This window comes from Gossypium hirsutum, chromosome A12, assembly GCF_007990345.1.
Source record: "Gossypium hirsutum isolate 1008001.06 chromosome A12, Gossypium_hirsutum_v2.1, whole genome shotgun sequence".
Taxonomy (NCBI): Eukaryota; Viridiplantae; Streptophyta; class Magnoliopsida; order Malvales; family Malvaceae; genus Gossypium; species Gossypium hirsutum.
This window is the reverse complement of record NC_053435.1, coordinates 95,341,164-95,357,644: the sequence shown is the minus strand read 5'-3', so window position 1 is coordinate 95,357,644 and position 16,481 is coordinate 95,341,164. Positions and strand designations below refer to the sequence as shown.

Sequence of the window (16,481 nt, the reverse complement as noted above, 5' to 3'; positions counted from 1 at the left end):
TATTCTCAATTCATGGATAACAATAGAGAATATAATTTGATATGAAATTGAAGGTGGTTTATATTTATACAATTAAATAGGATGGGCATTGAACAAATTTACGTGAAAAAAGAAAAATCTATGTCGTGTTTAAACAGGGCGACAAACTCTTGGAATTTGGAAATCAATGTCTTCATTGACTATTCCTTCTCCACCACAAGACATTCAACTTAGAAAAGTTTGGGTAGTGGGATTAAACAACTAGTAGATAATTAAAGTAGTCGATTGCTGATTATACCTCTTAATTAACTCTTAATCATTTCTATCAAGGGAAATAAAATGTTGAGTAACTTGTAAGCAACGGCACACAAGGAGAATTAGCTTTTAACTTAGTTCACTATCATTTATTTACCATTCTGTCTGAAAAGTAATATGAATATTTTATTTAAAATTTAAATGTTTATTGTTAAATTTTATTTTTTAAAATAAAAGTAGAGTTTCTCATAGGCCGGGCTAGGCCAAGTAAAAAATTTAGGCTCAAGTTTAAAATTTTGCTCAAGCCTGATCCGAATAAAAAATACTAAAACTTAAGTTCAACCCGCTCGTATTAAATTTTTTTTATAATATTTTTTATATAAAAATAAATTTAAAAAATATAATATATCAAATACACTAGAAATATTAAAATAAATGTTTCCCAACAAATGAAAAATATATACTTAAATGACACTAAGATAAGTGCAATGTATCAATTAAATACCTCTAAAATAATAACAAACTTAATAATAAAACAAGAGTTATATAATATTCAAATAATAACAATAAAATAATAGTAATATAATAACAAAATGATAGCAAAGTAAAGAAAAAATAATAAAAAAGCAGCAACAACTTTTTTTTTTTAAAAATTCAAGTTGGGCAAAAAAAAGCTTACTTGAGGCCTGACCTATTTAGAAAACGGACATTATGTTTTATCTAAATTTATTTTTTGAGTCTATATTTTGTCTAAACCCTTCTATTTTTTGAATAAACCTTCAAGCTAGCCACAAGTCTAAATTAAATGTCAATTTTAAATAAGAGATTGTAAACTAAAAATATATAAATTAAATGATATTTAATTACATTTAAGGTTTAGAGTTTTAAATGATATACATTTAAATTTGTTACATTAAATTTTGATTACGTTTCCATAAACATGAATTTAATAATTAAGAAAGTATAATATTAAAATTAAAAAGAAAAATGCAATAGATTTTGATCATGTTTAAGTAGTTTTTGAATATACAAATAATATAATAAATGAGTTTTTTTCGTTAACAATAAATTATTTTTAAAAATAGTTTTGAACATAAATATAAAAACATTAATTATAAAAGTATATTATATGATTTAGTATCAATGATTCAAATATAAAAAAAAACATAATTTATAAATAGTAATCATATTATTTGTTATGTTAAACTATTCTTTTTACATTTGAAAATTTCTACTTTTATTTTTAAGGTTTTAGTTTATTTACTTTTCAGATTTCAACATTCGTATTCAATTATTAACACCATTTATTTTTTTATTAACTTCCCGTTGTATGATATTTGAAAAAAAAGCATTCTCCCTTGGTAGACTTAACATCATAATAGATTTCTATTTAATGGAAGTTTCTTAACAAAATTAACGATTGAAGTTGTATTCTAAATCCTTAGAGTAGAGAGATTAAATTTCTTAAAAAAGTAAAATAATTGAATTTCAAATATACAAAAAGTAACTTTAAACATATTTATCCTACTTGCTCAATCTTATAAATTTAATAACAAAATTTTAAAAATAAATATAATATTTTTTAATTTATAATATAATATAACACAACTAAGGACTTGCTACAAATAATGGTTGTTTTTATTTTTATAAAACTGCTGGCACAATGGGCTAATAGGATTGTAACATGTGTAAAGTTCTAATATTATTTAAATTTAAATTTTATTTGTAACTAAATTAATTATTTGATAAAATGAATTAAATATGTATATTTAATTGAATAAAAGAAAAAAAAAATTCTTACTTCCTCCATCGTGACCCCCTGTTAACAGCATACTTTAAATGCAGCCATTAAAGGCCCCGGGAGTGAATGGATTGCATGCTTTAAATACAACCCTATTCAAGTATATTTAAGCCCAATCCGAAAAGATGAAGAAAGACCTAATTATTTGGGTCTTATGAATGAATGTGTTGAAACCCAAACAACCCCATTTGAAGGTCAAATACTTAAAAAGACCCAAACTAAAGCCCAATCTGGATTTCCCTTTCCATCATTTGTTCACAATTTTCAAAATTGAAGTGTGGGTTGGAATGCATGCAGAACTAAGGTGACTTGAATTCACCATGTTAACCTATATAGTACAATTGTCCAATGATGAATGTTAAAGGAAATATTGTATTAAAAACTAACGTTTTGGGGTTCACTAATTTCTAAGTGGTTGGTTCTCTTTAAATTGATGTTGGAATACCATATGATATGATCTAAAGTTGATTTTGTTTAGTGGGGTAAAGAAAAGTTAGATTCTTTGGGGGAAGAATATCAGCATGACATTGCAATTGTGCCGATGTTATTTGCTTTGTGGTCCTATTTAATCCTTTAAAAGGAAAGCACCACACTTTTGACTTTGCCCTCTTTGGGCATTTAATTTCTCAACTATATAGATTTTATTCATCAACGTCTTCAATGATAATATTTTAGCCCGTTTGTGAATGGTCAAAAACACTAGGCGAAGAAATTGGTAAAAGAAAGGTTCGTTTCCAAGGGAATGATCATTTGCTGTAAAGGGACCCTTTGAAAAACACACCTTAAGAGGCAAAAACCAAAGAATATTAATATAGGGAATGCTAATTTCATCTATAGATACTGCTAACCTACCTTTGATTTACTAGTCTTCTTCCTCCAATAAACCTAAGAATCAAAGCAGTTTCTACCAAATTCTTCTCTTTTTTTTTTTTTGTTTTTTGAGTTGAGTTAAACCCGAATTAAGCCTTACAATGGGTTCCTTTTGCCATCCATACTTTTTGAGACATTGCTGGTTAATTAGGGTTTTCTATTTTCATGCCATTTTACCAATAATATCATCTATTAATATATTAAAAAGGCCCTTAAACTATTATATCTTATTTAAATAAACCCTTATATTATGTTTGTAGTTAAAAAGGATTGTTTAAACAAAGTGTAATAATTTAAGGGATTTTTAATATATTAAGCCAATAACATTTATGACAGTTGTAGATTTAATTAATTATTTAATTAATAGTAAAATTTTGAAATTAATTTTAAGTTAAGTTTTATTAAATGATAAATATTCATTTAATTTTTTAATGAAAATTAAATTTGCTATAATTATTTAATATTAGATATCGTTTAAAAATAAATAATAGTTTTGCAAGTGAAGTAGAGATAATATTTAAATCGACTTGCAGACTAATGTACCAAAAATTTTGTAAATACATAATTTTAAATTAAAAAATTAATTATTTAAATGATTTTTTTTAAACTTTTTTTCTTCATTGGTTAAATTTAATCTTAAATTTATTAATGACTCAACTTTTGGATAAACTAATTTAAATATATCATTCAAAAACAAAACAAAACAAAATAATTTTCACTAAATTGGATCACCTTAACAATTTATTCAAGAAAAAAAAGGGATATGAATCGAGTGATGACATAAAACTAATATAAACGTAATAAAAATTATAAAATAAATTATTAATGTGTAAAAATGTACAAATAAAAGAACTCACATATATGGGTTTTTTACCTATACATTATAAAATTAAAAAAAATTTACTGAAATGGCATATTAAATAAATTATGTACTAAAATGGTACATTCAACTAAGTGGAGGGTGGTGCATAGGCAGCATCACCCTCAAATTCTGACACATTTGAGTTAAATATATATATTTTAATAGTGGTGCCAAATTGATAGGCAGCACCACTTTGTCCAGCTAAATTGATAGGTGATACCACTTTGTCCAGAATGGTACATATGCGGTATTTTATACGGAAGGGGTATGGTGCCTATATGATAAGCGACACCAATGACCCCTATCTGATGGGCGGCACTGGTGACCCTTATTTGATAGATGGCACCAGTACCATTTCCCCCCTCTGCCATCCGGCTCAATTTTTGTATCAGTTAAAAAAATAGCAGAACATAAGGAAGAAAAGAAGGAGAAGAGAAGAAAGGAAGAAGAGAGAAGAAAGAAAGAAAAGAGAAGAAAGAAAATGTATTTTTATTTTTATTGTTATTTTCAAATAAAATAGATTATGATAAGAAAAAATTATTTTGTTAGTATTATATAGTTTGTTTAGTGTTATTTTTATATTTTATTTTAAAATTATTTTGTTTATTGTGATTTGTTAGTAAGTTTTGTGTTTAAATTAATTATTTGTTTAAGGTTTATTTTGATTTGTTAGGTTATGAATGTTATGTATTAAAATTTTTTAATATATTTGAAAGTTTTTATGTTAGTAACTATTATAAAGTAATTGTTAGTTAGTGATAACAACAGAAAAAAATAGATAAATACTAAAAATAGTTCTGTTATAGATATTGTTAGAAATGGCAATAAATTTGATATTGTTAAAAATGATCTCTTTTTATTCTTTAAAATTTTTATGTAAGTATTTTTATGCTGTTTGAAATTGTTTTGAGAATTTTTGTTTATTTTTTAATAGATTGAGTATTGAAGATGGATAATCAGTTTTTCGTATGCGTTTATTTCGATGGAATCATCTTAACAACAACCGTTGGATGTATAGTTGAATGTCGCCAACAAATAGCAATGAGATTTAATAGAAATGTCTCGTTCGATGATATAAAGGAAATAATTAGCGCAAAAATTGTTAGACGTTGTGGGAGAAGGATCTCGAAACTTTTCTACAAGTTTCCAATTTTGACAGATCCCATCAAATTCACCGAAATAGAACTTGTAGACGATGAAGAAATGGAGACAATGATCACTATTTATTGTGGGAATCAGAGTGACCAAACTGCACCGATTCAGTTATTTGCTGAGTTAGTTGGTATGGAGCCAACTAAAAATCTCACTACATTAGGTGAAGAACATGGAGCTCAAGAACCATGTATGCTGGCTCCAATATCATACGTTGATAGCGAATCGACTATACGCGGGATCGATATCGATTTTAATGTTGCATCCGATATTGATATGGTTGGTGATGATGGATACAATAGTAGTGATCCTTGTGATCACAAGGTTGATAGTGATAGTGATGCCGATGTGGATGAGGTCCCCGATGATATTGACGGTGAAGACGTGAATGACGATGAAAACATTAACGCGTCTTCAGTCAGGAACCAGATTCGACGTATTGTGATACACAATATGTAACAACCCAGTTTTAGCTAAATCGGAACAGTGATTTCGGAACCACAAATTCGATGTTAAAAAATATTTTAATATTAGTTTTTTTGGTATTTAAAGCATAATAGTATGTATGTGTGAAAATTTTGTGAGCTAATTTTATCGTTTAATTGCTCAATTTGAGAAAAAATGACTAAATTGCGTAAAGTGCAAAAGTGCTGTTCTATTAGTTAAAGGTGTTTAATAGCTATAGAACTTTAAAGCTAAAGTCCTTATGAGGTAAATAGCCCTATTGTGAGGTAGTGGATGATATTTGGTTTGACATTATTGAAATATTGAATTAATTTTAAGGTTAAATTGGTAAATGGTTAATAAATGATATAATAAATAAAACAAAAGCTAAAATTTGTTAGATTATCATCTTCATTAGCCGAAACTTGAAGAGAGGAATAGCTAAGGTTAGGTTTTCATTCAGCCAAGCATTTCTAGTTCATTAAGGTACGATTTTTGATCCGTTTTTGATGATTTTTATGTTTTTGTGATCTTACTTTGAGTAATAGCTAGCCCATGCCTCAATTTTTGAATTTGTTGATGAATTTTTGAGTTGCCATTGATGATAGCTTAATTTTTTTTAGTGTTGATGATAGAAAATGAATAATTATTGATAGACTAATATGTTTTGTTAAGTTATTTTTAGTAAAAATACAAAGTAGGGATTAAATTGTGAAAAGAAAAAAATGTGGATTAAAAGTGTGAATAAGCGTGAAATATGGGTTGCTAGGGGTATTATGGTAATTCGGCTAAGCATGGATTAAATTGAAATATGTGAATTTGATGTATTTGAGAAATAGGGACTAAATTGATTAAATGTGAAAGTCTAAAGACTAATGTGTAAAAATGCCCAAATATGTGTTGTGGACTAAATTGAAAGATTATGTGATTAAATGAGTTGAATTTGTTATAATATAGATCAAGAAAAGAGGAACCCAGACTTAGATCGAGGCAATAACAAAGTACTCGACTAGTTTCGTCGTTTTTACGTCTGAGGTAAGTTCGTACGTGATAAACATTGTTACAATTATATTTTTAATGCTTTAATATTACATAAATTATATATATGAGACGATGGTTGTGTACGACGAAGAATAGATCATGTAACTTAATGTGCGAATCGGAATAGCTTCGGCTATATATGGCACTTAGTGTGCGAGACTGAGATAGCTTTGGCTGTGAAAGGCATTTAGTGTGCGAGATTATAATAACTTCGGTTATGTTTTGGAACTTAGTGTGCGAGATATCGAATATTCGACATTATTACGTAAATGTATGAGTTCAATATGATTTTGTACATGTATGTACATATAAAGCATGAAATTCAAATAGAAGAAGTTATGAACTTGTTCATAAACACTTGAGTAAGTATGAGGAAAGTTTGTTGGTCACCATGATTTAGATAATAATTAGTATGAATTGATGATTTGTATATTATGAATTTTTGAGTATATTTAGTACGAACTTACTAAGCTATGAAGCTTACTGTGTGTTTTTTGTTTATATTTTATAGAGAATTAAAGCTAACTTGGACTCGAGGATCTTCGGGAAGCGTCATCACATAATCGATCATTTTGTTAGTACTTTTGAAGCTTTGTATATATGATATATGGCATGTATAGGCTAGTATCATTTTAGTATGTTTTGAGCTATGATATTAGCCATGAGATATGGCTTGAAAATGTTGGTGTGTATGGCCATTTAAGTTAGCTTGAATTATATGTTTGATAAGTGATATATGTGATGTATATAATTCCTTATATGTTAGCTTGTTTTGGTATGTTTGCCATAGTTGTTGATATAGCTAAATGGTTGTTCACTTGGTTAATTATTAAATGATGTATTAATGCTTGGAAGATTAACCTATTGTGGTTTGAATTTGAGATGATGATATCGTGCAATTTTTGTGTCATGATATATATGATAACTTGATAAGGAAATGCATTTAGAACTTAAATAAGTCTTGATGATTTTGGCATATTAATTTGACATGTTCTTGAATATGGAATTAAGTAATTGAAATGGTTGTGGATAGATGACATGATATGTGAATGAAATAGCATGTTTTGATTGCTAAAATATGTATTGAAATGGTACCATATGGGTTGCTTTATGTGTATAAAAGAAGGGTGGCAAATTGGTTTTACAAATAACCTATTTTTGTCCACACGGGTAGAGACACGGGCGTGTGTCTCAGCTGTTTGCGACACACGGTCATGCTACACGGCCGTGTGTCCCCTGGGTACCCTTTCAATTTGAGTTAGTATACTCTACAGGTTTGGCACGGCCTAAACACACAGGCGAGTCTACTGGCTGTATATCGGAAAAACTTACCCCCTCTCCAGCATGATTCTTAATCATCAGACGGTATATCGGAACCGTGTATGACCTCCCGATACCCAGATTAGTGCTCCATCTACGAAAACAAATTGTTAGAACAATATAATTTGAGAAAAAGTCAACTAATTCTTATAATGAGTAAAAATTCATCACCTATTAACGAGTGAAAATATATATGATTGATGACTAATGGATGCCAAGAATGGCATCCGGTAAAATGCCCAAGACTGCAGCAGTATGAGGCATCCACCTATGTCCATCGCAGAAGGATCTGTCGTCCGACAAAGTTCGCGATACAGCATGGCTAACACTGCCGACCCCTAACTGTATGAACGGGTGTTATGCAAATTGGATAATAGGGGTAAGTACATCAAGTGGACCATACTGCCGTTTGCATCCGGCATGAGTACACCCCCTATAAGGTGCATAATGTAAGCTCGAACGGCCTGCATCACCTCCCATTCATTGGCAATACTCGACAAATGCTCAAAATTAGCCTTTAGCCATGAAAACCTCAAACTGGTAAATTTCCCCTCACTTGGCGAGCGTCCAAGTAATTCATAGCAAAAGGTAGTCGGCCTAGAGATTGAACTTACGTCCGTGACCACATTCCCGTCGATGGGAAGCCCGAGCTGTAGTGCAATATCCTCTAGAGTGATGGTACACTCCCCGAACAGCAAATGAAATGTGTGGGTCTCCAGACGCCATCGCTCGACTAAAACGGAAATCAAGTCGTATCGCAGATCAAAAGTCCGGATCAATGCCGCTGATCTGAACCCGACAAACTCCAAGTATGGTATTAGGCATTCATCGGGCAGAAACCCTACACTATTAACACGGCTCCTCAATAAGCGGTACGGGCCTTAACATTATTAAATTAGCAAAATAGTTAATACTATATAATTTAATTCCGCAAATAACATGAGTATCAAATAAAAATTTCATTACCATCTCATTAATAGTACTTGATATGTGATTATTATTATTATTTTATTTGTTTTGGGAATTTGGCCAAAAAAAAAAATGTATTTTCAAAGGGAAGCATACTACGCATATTGAAATACAAAAAGGCTATCAAAATCGAAAGGTGATTCTCCATTTTCCAGTCTCTTTAATTTTTGATTCCATTTTTCTTTTTGTTTTGTTGAGTCTTTCGCAATTGCATGTAAAAAAATAAAAGAAAAGGAAAAGATAAGTTTTACCTTGCAAAATGCCATGGATTTCTTTTCTTTGCTTCGTTAAAGTCGAAGCCAAAGGAAGATTTCAAGGCTGAAAGTCATTCCTCAGGCTTGAGAGCACTATTGGCTGAGATAAATCGACAATAAGAGGGGAGATTTAGGGTTTGATAAAGGGAAAAAGGGGGTTTAGTTTGATTTGGCTGATTTAGCCATTATAAAGACCCGCGTGTTGACCCATTTAGCAGGCCAGATTCATGTGCCTTGGCTTAAATTGGGAGATTTGCACGCATGACCCCTCTCATTCACTATAATGTGGAATTAGGCCCTATGTGTACTTTAGTTATTTTTAAATGGCATCTGGAATTAATAAATCACATCAATTTAACCCGCGTTTAAGCCTTGTGTTTTGGGACTAGGATTATTTCCAACTTTAGTCCCTTGACATTTACGCGTATTGTGCGTTAGCCCTCCGTTTAATTTCAAAATTTATAAATTATCCCTTTTCATTTTAATTTTATTTCAATTAGGTTTTTGTTTATATAATTCATTATTTTGAGGAGATTCATTTAATATTTTTTTTATGTGTTCAAACTTTTAATAATATTTATTTTTATTTAAATAAATCATTATTTTGAAATCATTATTTTATTTTACATTATGCGTAAAATTTTATTTAAATATTCATATTGAGCTTTCTATTTGAAATATTTATTATTTTAAAATTCATTTAATACTTTTATCTATTTTATTAACTTTGCTTTGTTTTTTTTATATTATTATTGTGAAGTTGGTTTTATCATATTATATACAGTGTCTCATTTAGATATTTTTGTGTATATTTGTACATATATTATTTTAATGGTTTTTTTATTTAAAAATACTTATTGTTTTTAAAACTCATTTAATTATGTGTGTAAAGTTATTTGAGAACTTTATTTTTTTTTTGTGTTTATAAAATTATTATTTTGAGATTTTTCTTTATGTCATATTATTTTAGTATATTATGTGGTACCTCATTTAAATGTTTTTATATATTTGTACACATACAACCAAATTAATTTAATCTTATATTATCATTTCTATGTTATTTTTTACATGTGATTGCTTTTAAATTTATATATATGTATATGTGTGTGTATGCTTTCAATCCATTATGTATATAGTATATTTTCTAAAATTCTATTTTATCATATATTTTGGCTATCCGTTCATGTTTACATATATATTATTAAATTCACCTTTATTGCATGTATTTTTAAAATGTTTTTAACACCTTATATATTATTTGATTTAAGATATCTATTCTATAACACTCATTTAAAAGATTACATATATCTCTAGTTTTTTTTAATCCATCAATTCATATATTATACATTACGTGTTTATCATTATTTCAAACTAGTTGTATACCACATTTTTTTTTATTTTCATTTTACTTCGTATATTTTGTATTGATTATATCATATTAGGCCTTGTATATTATTGTGGCATACTAGTGTGTGCATTATTTTGTTTTGTTTTGTTGTGATGTATTGTTATATCATTATTTTCGTTTTGGTATTGTTATATCAATTATTTTCCATGCATGATTGAAATTGGGTTATATTTTTTTTAGGTTAGTGTCGAAACCATTTTCAAATCGAGTTTTGGAAAATGAGAATCGATTTTAAAAACAAAAACGGGAGTCGCCACCAATCTTTTTAGGTGTGATTGGATCACCTTTAAAATATTTTGTTTTAAAATCATTAGTTTTGGTCCACGAAATAAAAGAACGGGTTCGGGAGTCGGTTACGTACGAGGAAGGATTAGCACCCTCGTAACGCCTAAAAATTGGTACCTAATTGATTATCAAATGTCTTTAATGTCGAAAGAAAAAAAATTAAGATGTAGTCCTCTTTAAAATATTTTAACTTTGAAAATTGGGATTCACTAGCGTCAAAGTATTAACATTAAGTTATCCCTTTTTTGAAATTCCTATCTCGAAACAGCAAAACGCTATATCCAATAAGTTAGGACATATTGCTTTGAAATTCCAAGATAGTAGCTTGCATTTAGAAAACCTCTAAAAAAAACTTAGAAGGGTACTTAATTATTCGAATTCAACGAGAAAAGTGGCAACCCAATAAGTTAGGACACTGCTTTCTCGAAATTTTCAAACACCAAGCATTGCCTTATTTGCAAAAAAAACTTATTTCAAGGTAACAAATAAATGAATAAAACGAATAAAAAGACAATAACGAATAAGCTAGGAAATATTCGAGATTAAAAAAAACTAGTAATAAATAAACAATCATTATGTAAGACTAAAGAACGATAGTATAGTGAAGATAATAATAATATTAATAGTAATATTACAAGTAAAAATTTTGGAATGATGTGTGAAATTATATATATGTATGTGAATATATAGATAAGTAAACAATATATATAGTGAGTGAAGAGTAAAAGGTAAAATAAGTGTATTTAAAGAGAAATGGGTAAAAATATAATAATAATATAGTAGTAGTAATAACGTAATAGTATTAGAAATATACGATATATAATATTGAAGGTAAATACATAATATATACATATTAGAAATAATCATAATATTAGAAACAACTATTAATAATAGGGGTGTTCAGTCGGTTAACCGACCCGAAATTCTTGTAACCGAATTAACCGACCTCTCAAATTTTTTAACCGTTAACCGAACCGAATTTTTTTAAAAATAATTAACCGAACCGAAATTTTTTTCGGTTAATAAGGTCGGTTAACCGAATTAACCGAAAAATATGTGTTATTCATTTTTGGTTAAAAATTACCCGAATTACCCGAATTACCCGAATTACCCGACTTACCCGAATTACCCGAATTACCCGAATTACCCGAAAATTACCCAAATTACCCGAATTACCCGAAAATTACCCGAATTACCCGAATTAAATCACTACATAATTAAAAACATTACATAAATCTTTGAATCACTACATAATTAAAAATATTACATAAGTCTTTGAATCACTACATAATTAAAAATATTACACAAGTCTTGAATTAAAACATAATTGAAATGTATGTTTTTAACATTCTCCATTTATATCCATTTCATCTTTCCAAAATATATTCATTTCATCTCTCCAAAATATCTCCATTTGCATTAAACCTAAAAAAAACCATGAGCAAAAATTTAGCATATAATAGAAATATACGCATTTTAAAAAAACTCAAATAATATAAACAAACGAATAGATTATAAATCAACAAGAATAAGATAGTAGTAAGCATACCCTTCAACTCACGAAAGCTCATGAATCTAGGGTAGGCTCTAATGCATTCCAAGAAATGTCTAAACATTGAATCAATTAAATAAGTAAGAGTGATATGGTAAAAAAAATTGAAACTATTAAAATAAAACAATAAACATATCATTTTCAATCTTGTCAAGCTCTTGGATTTGTTCTTCAATCTTTTTTATGTCTTCTTGTGATGATGATCTTCGAATCCAATCTTGAGTACACACAAGAGCTTGTACAATTTTAGGAGTTAAAGAACTCCTATATTGATCAAGCACACGTCCTCCGGTGCTAAATGCAGACTCTGAAGCAACCGTAGAAACCGGTATAGCTAACACATCTCTGGCAATTTTTGAAAGAGTGGGAAATCTAGGGCTGTTCACTTTCCACCACAATAAAATATCAAAATCTTCAACAAATTCTTCATTAGCCTCAGCTAGATACTTATCCAACTCAGATGTTTTATCCTCACCACAAATTTCCAACTCACGCTTTTTATACAAAGCTTGCATTCGCCTTTTCATTTTTTGTTGTGGTTCACCAATAGAAACATGTGTTGACACACTCGATTGGCTACAAGTACTATGGAGTGGAGGCTTATACTCATCAAACAATTCTTACAAAGATTCCTTCAACTTTTGCATCATTTCACAAGCTTTTTCAGAACTAGACATTTCACTAAGTGCAAATTCAAGATACTTTAGTTTTTGTCTAGGATCTAAAACACAAGCAACAAACATAAGCAAATTCATCTTATCAATATCACGCCAATACTTATCATACTTCTCTTTCATCTTGATGGCCATAACATTGAAATCAATATTACTATTTAACTGAGCATCACGTAAAAGAATATCAATTTCGGAAAGCTCATCAAAAAAATTATTGGACGTGACATATGAAGTGCCAGATATACGCAAAGTGACTTCATAAAAGTGTTCCAAGAAATCCCTCAAGTTTCTAACATTATCCCAATCATCCACACTAGGCCAACCCTCTCCCCTTTCAAGTTCAGCCCTAAAATTTGTATCTTGCTCCTCAAATCTCTCAAAAGCTCTCTCAAAGTTCTGAGCAGTGTCTAACATTAAGTAGGTCGAGTTCCACCTAGTACAAACATCAAGACACAACATCTTCTTGCACTCTATCTTTTCCACCACAACACACTCCTTAAACTTTTGTAATCTAGCTGGAGATTGTCTCACATATCTAACAGCCCCCCTAACACGTTCAACAGATTTATTCATTTCCTTTAAGCCTTCAACAACAATCAAATTCACAATGTGTGCCATGCATCTCATATGAAGATATTTACCATTTTGAACTAAACCCCCTCGAGGGTTAAATTTCTTTCTCAAATAACCAATAACAACATCATTTGAACCTGCATTATCAACAGTAACAGTAAACAACTTATCAATCCCCCAATTCAACAAGCATTTCTCAATCACCATCCCAATGGACTCACCCTTATGACTAGAAATTGGACAAAAGTTTAAAATCTTTTTATTCAATTTCCAATCGTTATCAATAAAGTGAGCAGTGAGACACAAATAATTAACTCTTTGCAAAGATGTCCATGTATCAGTAGTTAAGCAAACTCTAGAACAAGAACTTCTCAGAAGTTGTTTTATCTTGACCCTTTCATCTAGATACAATTGATAAACATCCCTAGTCATAGTAGTTCGTGAAGGAATATGAAACCTAGGACATGCCACAAACATAAATTTCTTAAAACCTTCACTTTCAACAAACTTGAAAGGTAATTCATCAATCAAAATCATTTGTGCTAATCCTTTCCTACATGCTTCTTGATCAAATCTCCAAGTTGAAATATTCCCTTCCCCCCCTTCAACTCCCTTTCTAGGTAAAACTAGTTGTCCTTGACTAGTGTCAACAACATTACTAGGATTTTTCTTACATGAACCAATATGATATTTCAATGACCCCGTACCATTTTTTTTCATATCACAACAAAATTCCTTTTCACAATAATTCCATTTAGCCTTACTTGCACCCTCACTATTAATAAACTTAGTGAAGTGAGACCAAACTTCTGACCTTTGAGGAGGGGCTTTTCTTTTCCCAGTAGTCCCCTTTGTTTGGATTGAAGCTCCAACTCCCGAATTTTCAGAATCTATCGAAGTAGGAGGTGTAACACTACCCTCAATAGATGTTGGTTTGGTTGACATTCTGCAAGATCAAGAGCAGCATATACAAGTTTAGTTTAACCCATTACAAAATTAAGGTTTAGATGAATAATTAAAGTATCAAACATATACAAGTTTAGTTAAGATATCAAAACACTAAAATTATTAAATTTATGTTATGGTTTCTAGATATATGTTGTTCGCATCTACCAAGTTAGAGAAACAAGCCCTTTAAAATCGGTAAGAAAAGCTTTTCTATGCTAATTTAAACAAGTTTTTTGAATTATGAGTGAAGGTAGGTAAGCTGTCTGTTTTTTGCAGCTAAGTGACTTGGAAAAGATTGGTCTTTCATCAAAGCAGGTTTACAACTTGTTTAGCAGAGCTGCAAAAGGAATTATTGAGTGAACAGAAATTTCAATTTAACCAAGATCCATGTTGTTTTTCATTGCAATGTTCTGAGATTAATGTAATCAGTATGTTGTGGTCTGTCACTTCAGAATTGCTGTATTAGTATCATGCAGTACATTAATTATTGTACTGCTAAGTTAGTTTTCTTAAAATCGTTTCAGACTTGTTGTCCTAGTATCGTGCTAGTACATTAATTATTGTATAGTTGAATTTTTAGAAAGAGTGAAGTAGAATGTCTCAATTTTCAACAAAAGTTACCTGGTCAAATCGATTCTGTTGTAAAATTATGTTGAAAATGAAATAAGTTGCAAATTAATTAAAAAATGAAATCGATTCTTACATTAATTACAGCCAACTGATCATTTTTTTTCTTACATTAATTATAATATACATTAATTACAATATATTCAATAATTTAAATTTTAATATTTATTTATTTTAGGATCATGACTATTAAAAAAATTAACTCATTAATGATCACAGAAAATTATATTTAGTGGCTTTCTCAATGTCCTTAAAAAGGAAGGGCTTTCTAAGCTAAGTAATTAAAACAATTAACTATATTTATTGGGTTAGAAAAAAAAATGCTGAAGGAATTTAATTCAATTCACCGAAAAATTTAAAACCAAAAAAAGATATACCCACAAAGAGACAAAAAAGATAAACTGAAAATTTATTTATTCAATTCGTGGAGCCTGGAGGTTTAATGGAAAGCAACCAACATTTGGTTATTTCAAAAGCGCAGGGAGACAAAATGGAGAAAGACAAATTTTAGGTAAGGTTTCTAAATTTTTCGTTGTATACTTGTATTTGCAAGATGATTTGTGCACTGGATGTTTAAAATTTTTCATGTATGTTTACCATTTTTACTGTTTAGGGTTTTTTTTTACATAGCTGCTTGTAAATGATTAATTACATAATATATATACCTTAAGTGTTCATATGTAAAAAAGAAGACAGCAATCATGGATATCATTGGTTAAGATGAAGTTAGAAGAAAGCAAACCTGGTACTCAGTGACTCCGGCGACTCCCGATTCTTCTATCGAGTGTTGACTGAGCTTGAGAATGTCGGGTGTTGGGTGTTAAGACTAAGGCTGAGATTCAAGGCTACCGGCTATGGCCTACGGGTGTTGGGACTGACGGATTGTGTGTGTGAGTCGTGAGAGTGAGAGTGAGAGTGACTGAAAGTGAAAGTGAAAAATGAAAATTGTGAAATTAGGGAGAAGAGGGGTGTTGTTTGCTGCTGCCTGTTGAGATGAGAAATGGACCAAATGGTAATGGACCTATTTGGTAAGCCTAAGAGAAAATTGGGCTGGATTTAAATTGGGCTGGGTTTTAAATTGGGAGGGAGTAGGCCTAGGGTGTAAATTCGGTTTACCCGAATTTTTTCGGTTAACCGACCCGTGTCGAACCGATTTAACCGTTAACCGAACAAACAAAAAAACCTTAACCGACCCCCGACCAAATTTTTTCGGTTAACCGACCGATTAACCGAACTCGGTCGGTTAACCGAAAAAATTCGGTTTTAACCGACTAATGCACACCCCTAATTAATAATACTACATAAATAGATATATAGTAGTAGCATATATACATGATATAGTTAAAAATATATAAAGTAAGATAATATGGGAAATAAAAAAAATATATAAACGATATAATATTAGGGCATATGCAAAACAGTAAAAATACAATATTAAAATGTATATAAGATTAAAATATTTACATG

General features: G+C 29.8%; 1 long non-coding RNA gene across 3 annotated transcripts; it reads right to left on the bottom strand.

The window, feature by feature from the left end:
* Nucleotides 1–6,244: 6,244 nt before the first annotated feature.
* LOC107919038 (uncharacterized) lies at nt 6,245–9,121 on the bottom strand. 3 transcript variants are annotated; one of them, XR_001690345.2, is made up of 3 exons: nt 8,945–9,121; nt 7,896–8,604; nt 6,245–7,818 (listed from the first exon to the last, which is right to left on the bottom strand). It is a non-coding gene; the product is annotated as an uncharacterized lncRNA (long non-coding RNA). The 3 variants fall into 3 exon arrangements; XR_001690347.2 differs by having other exon boundaries at nt 7,896–8,570; XR_001690346.2 differs by having other exon boundaries at nt 7,896–8,565.
* Nucleotides 9,122–16,481: the final 7,360 nt, after the last annotated feature.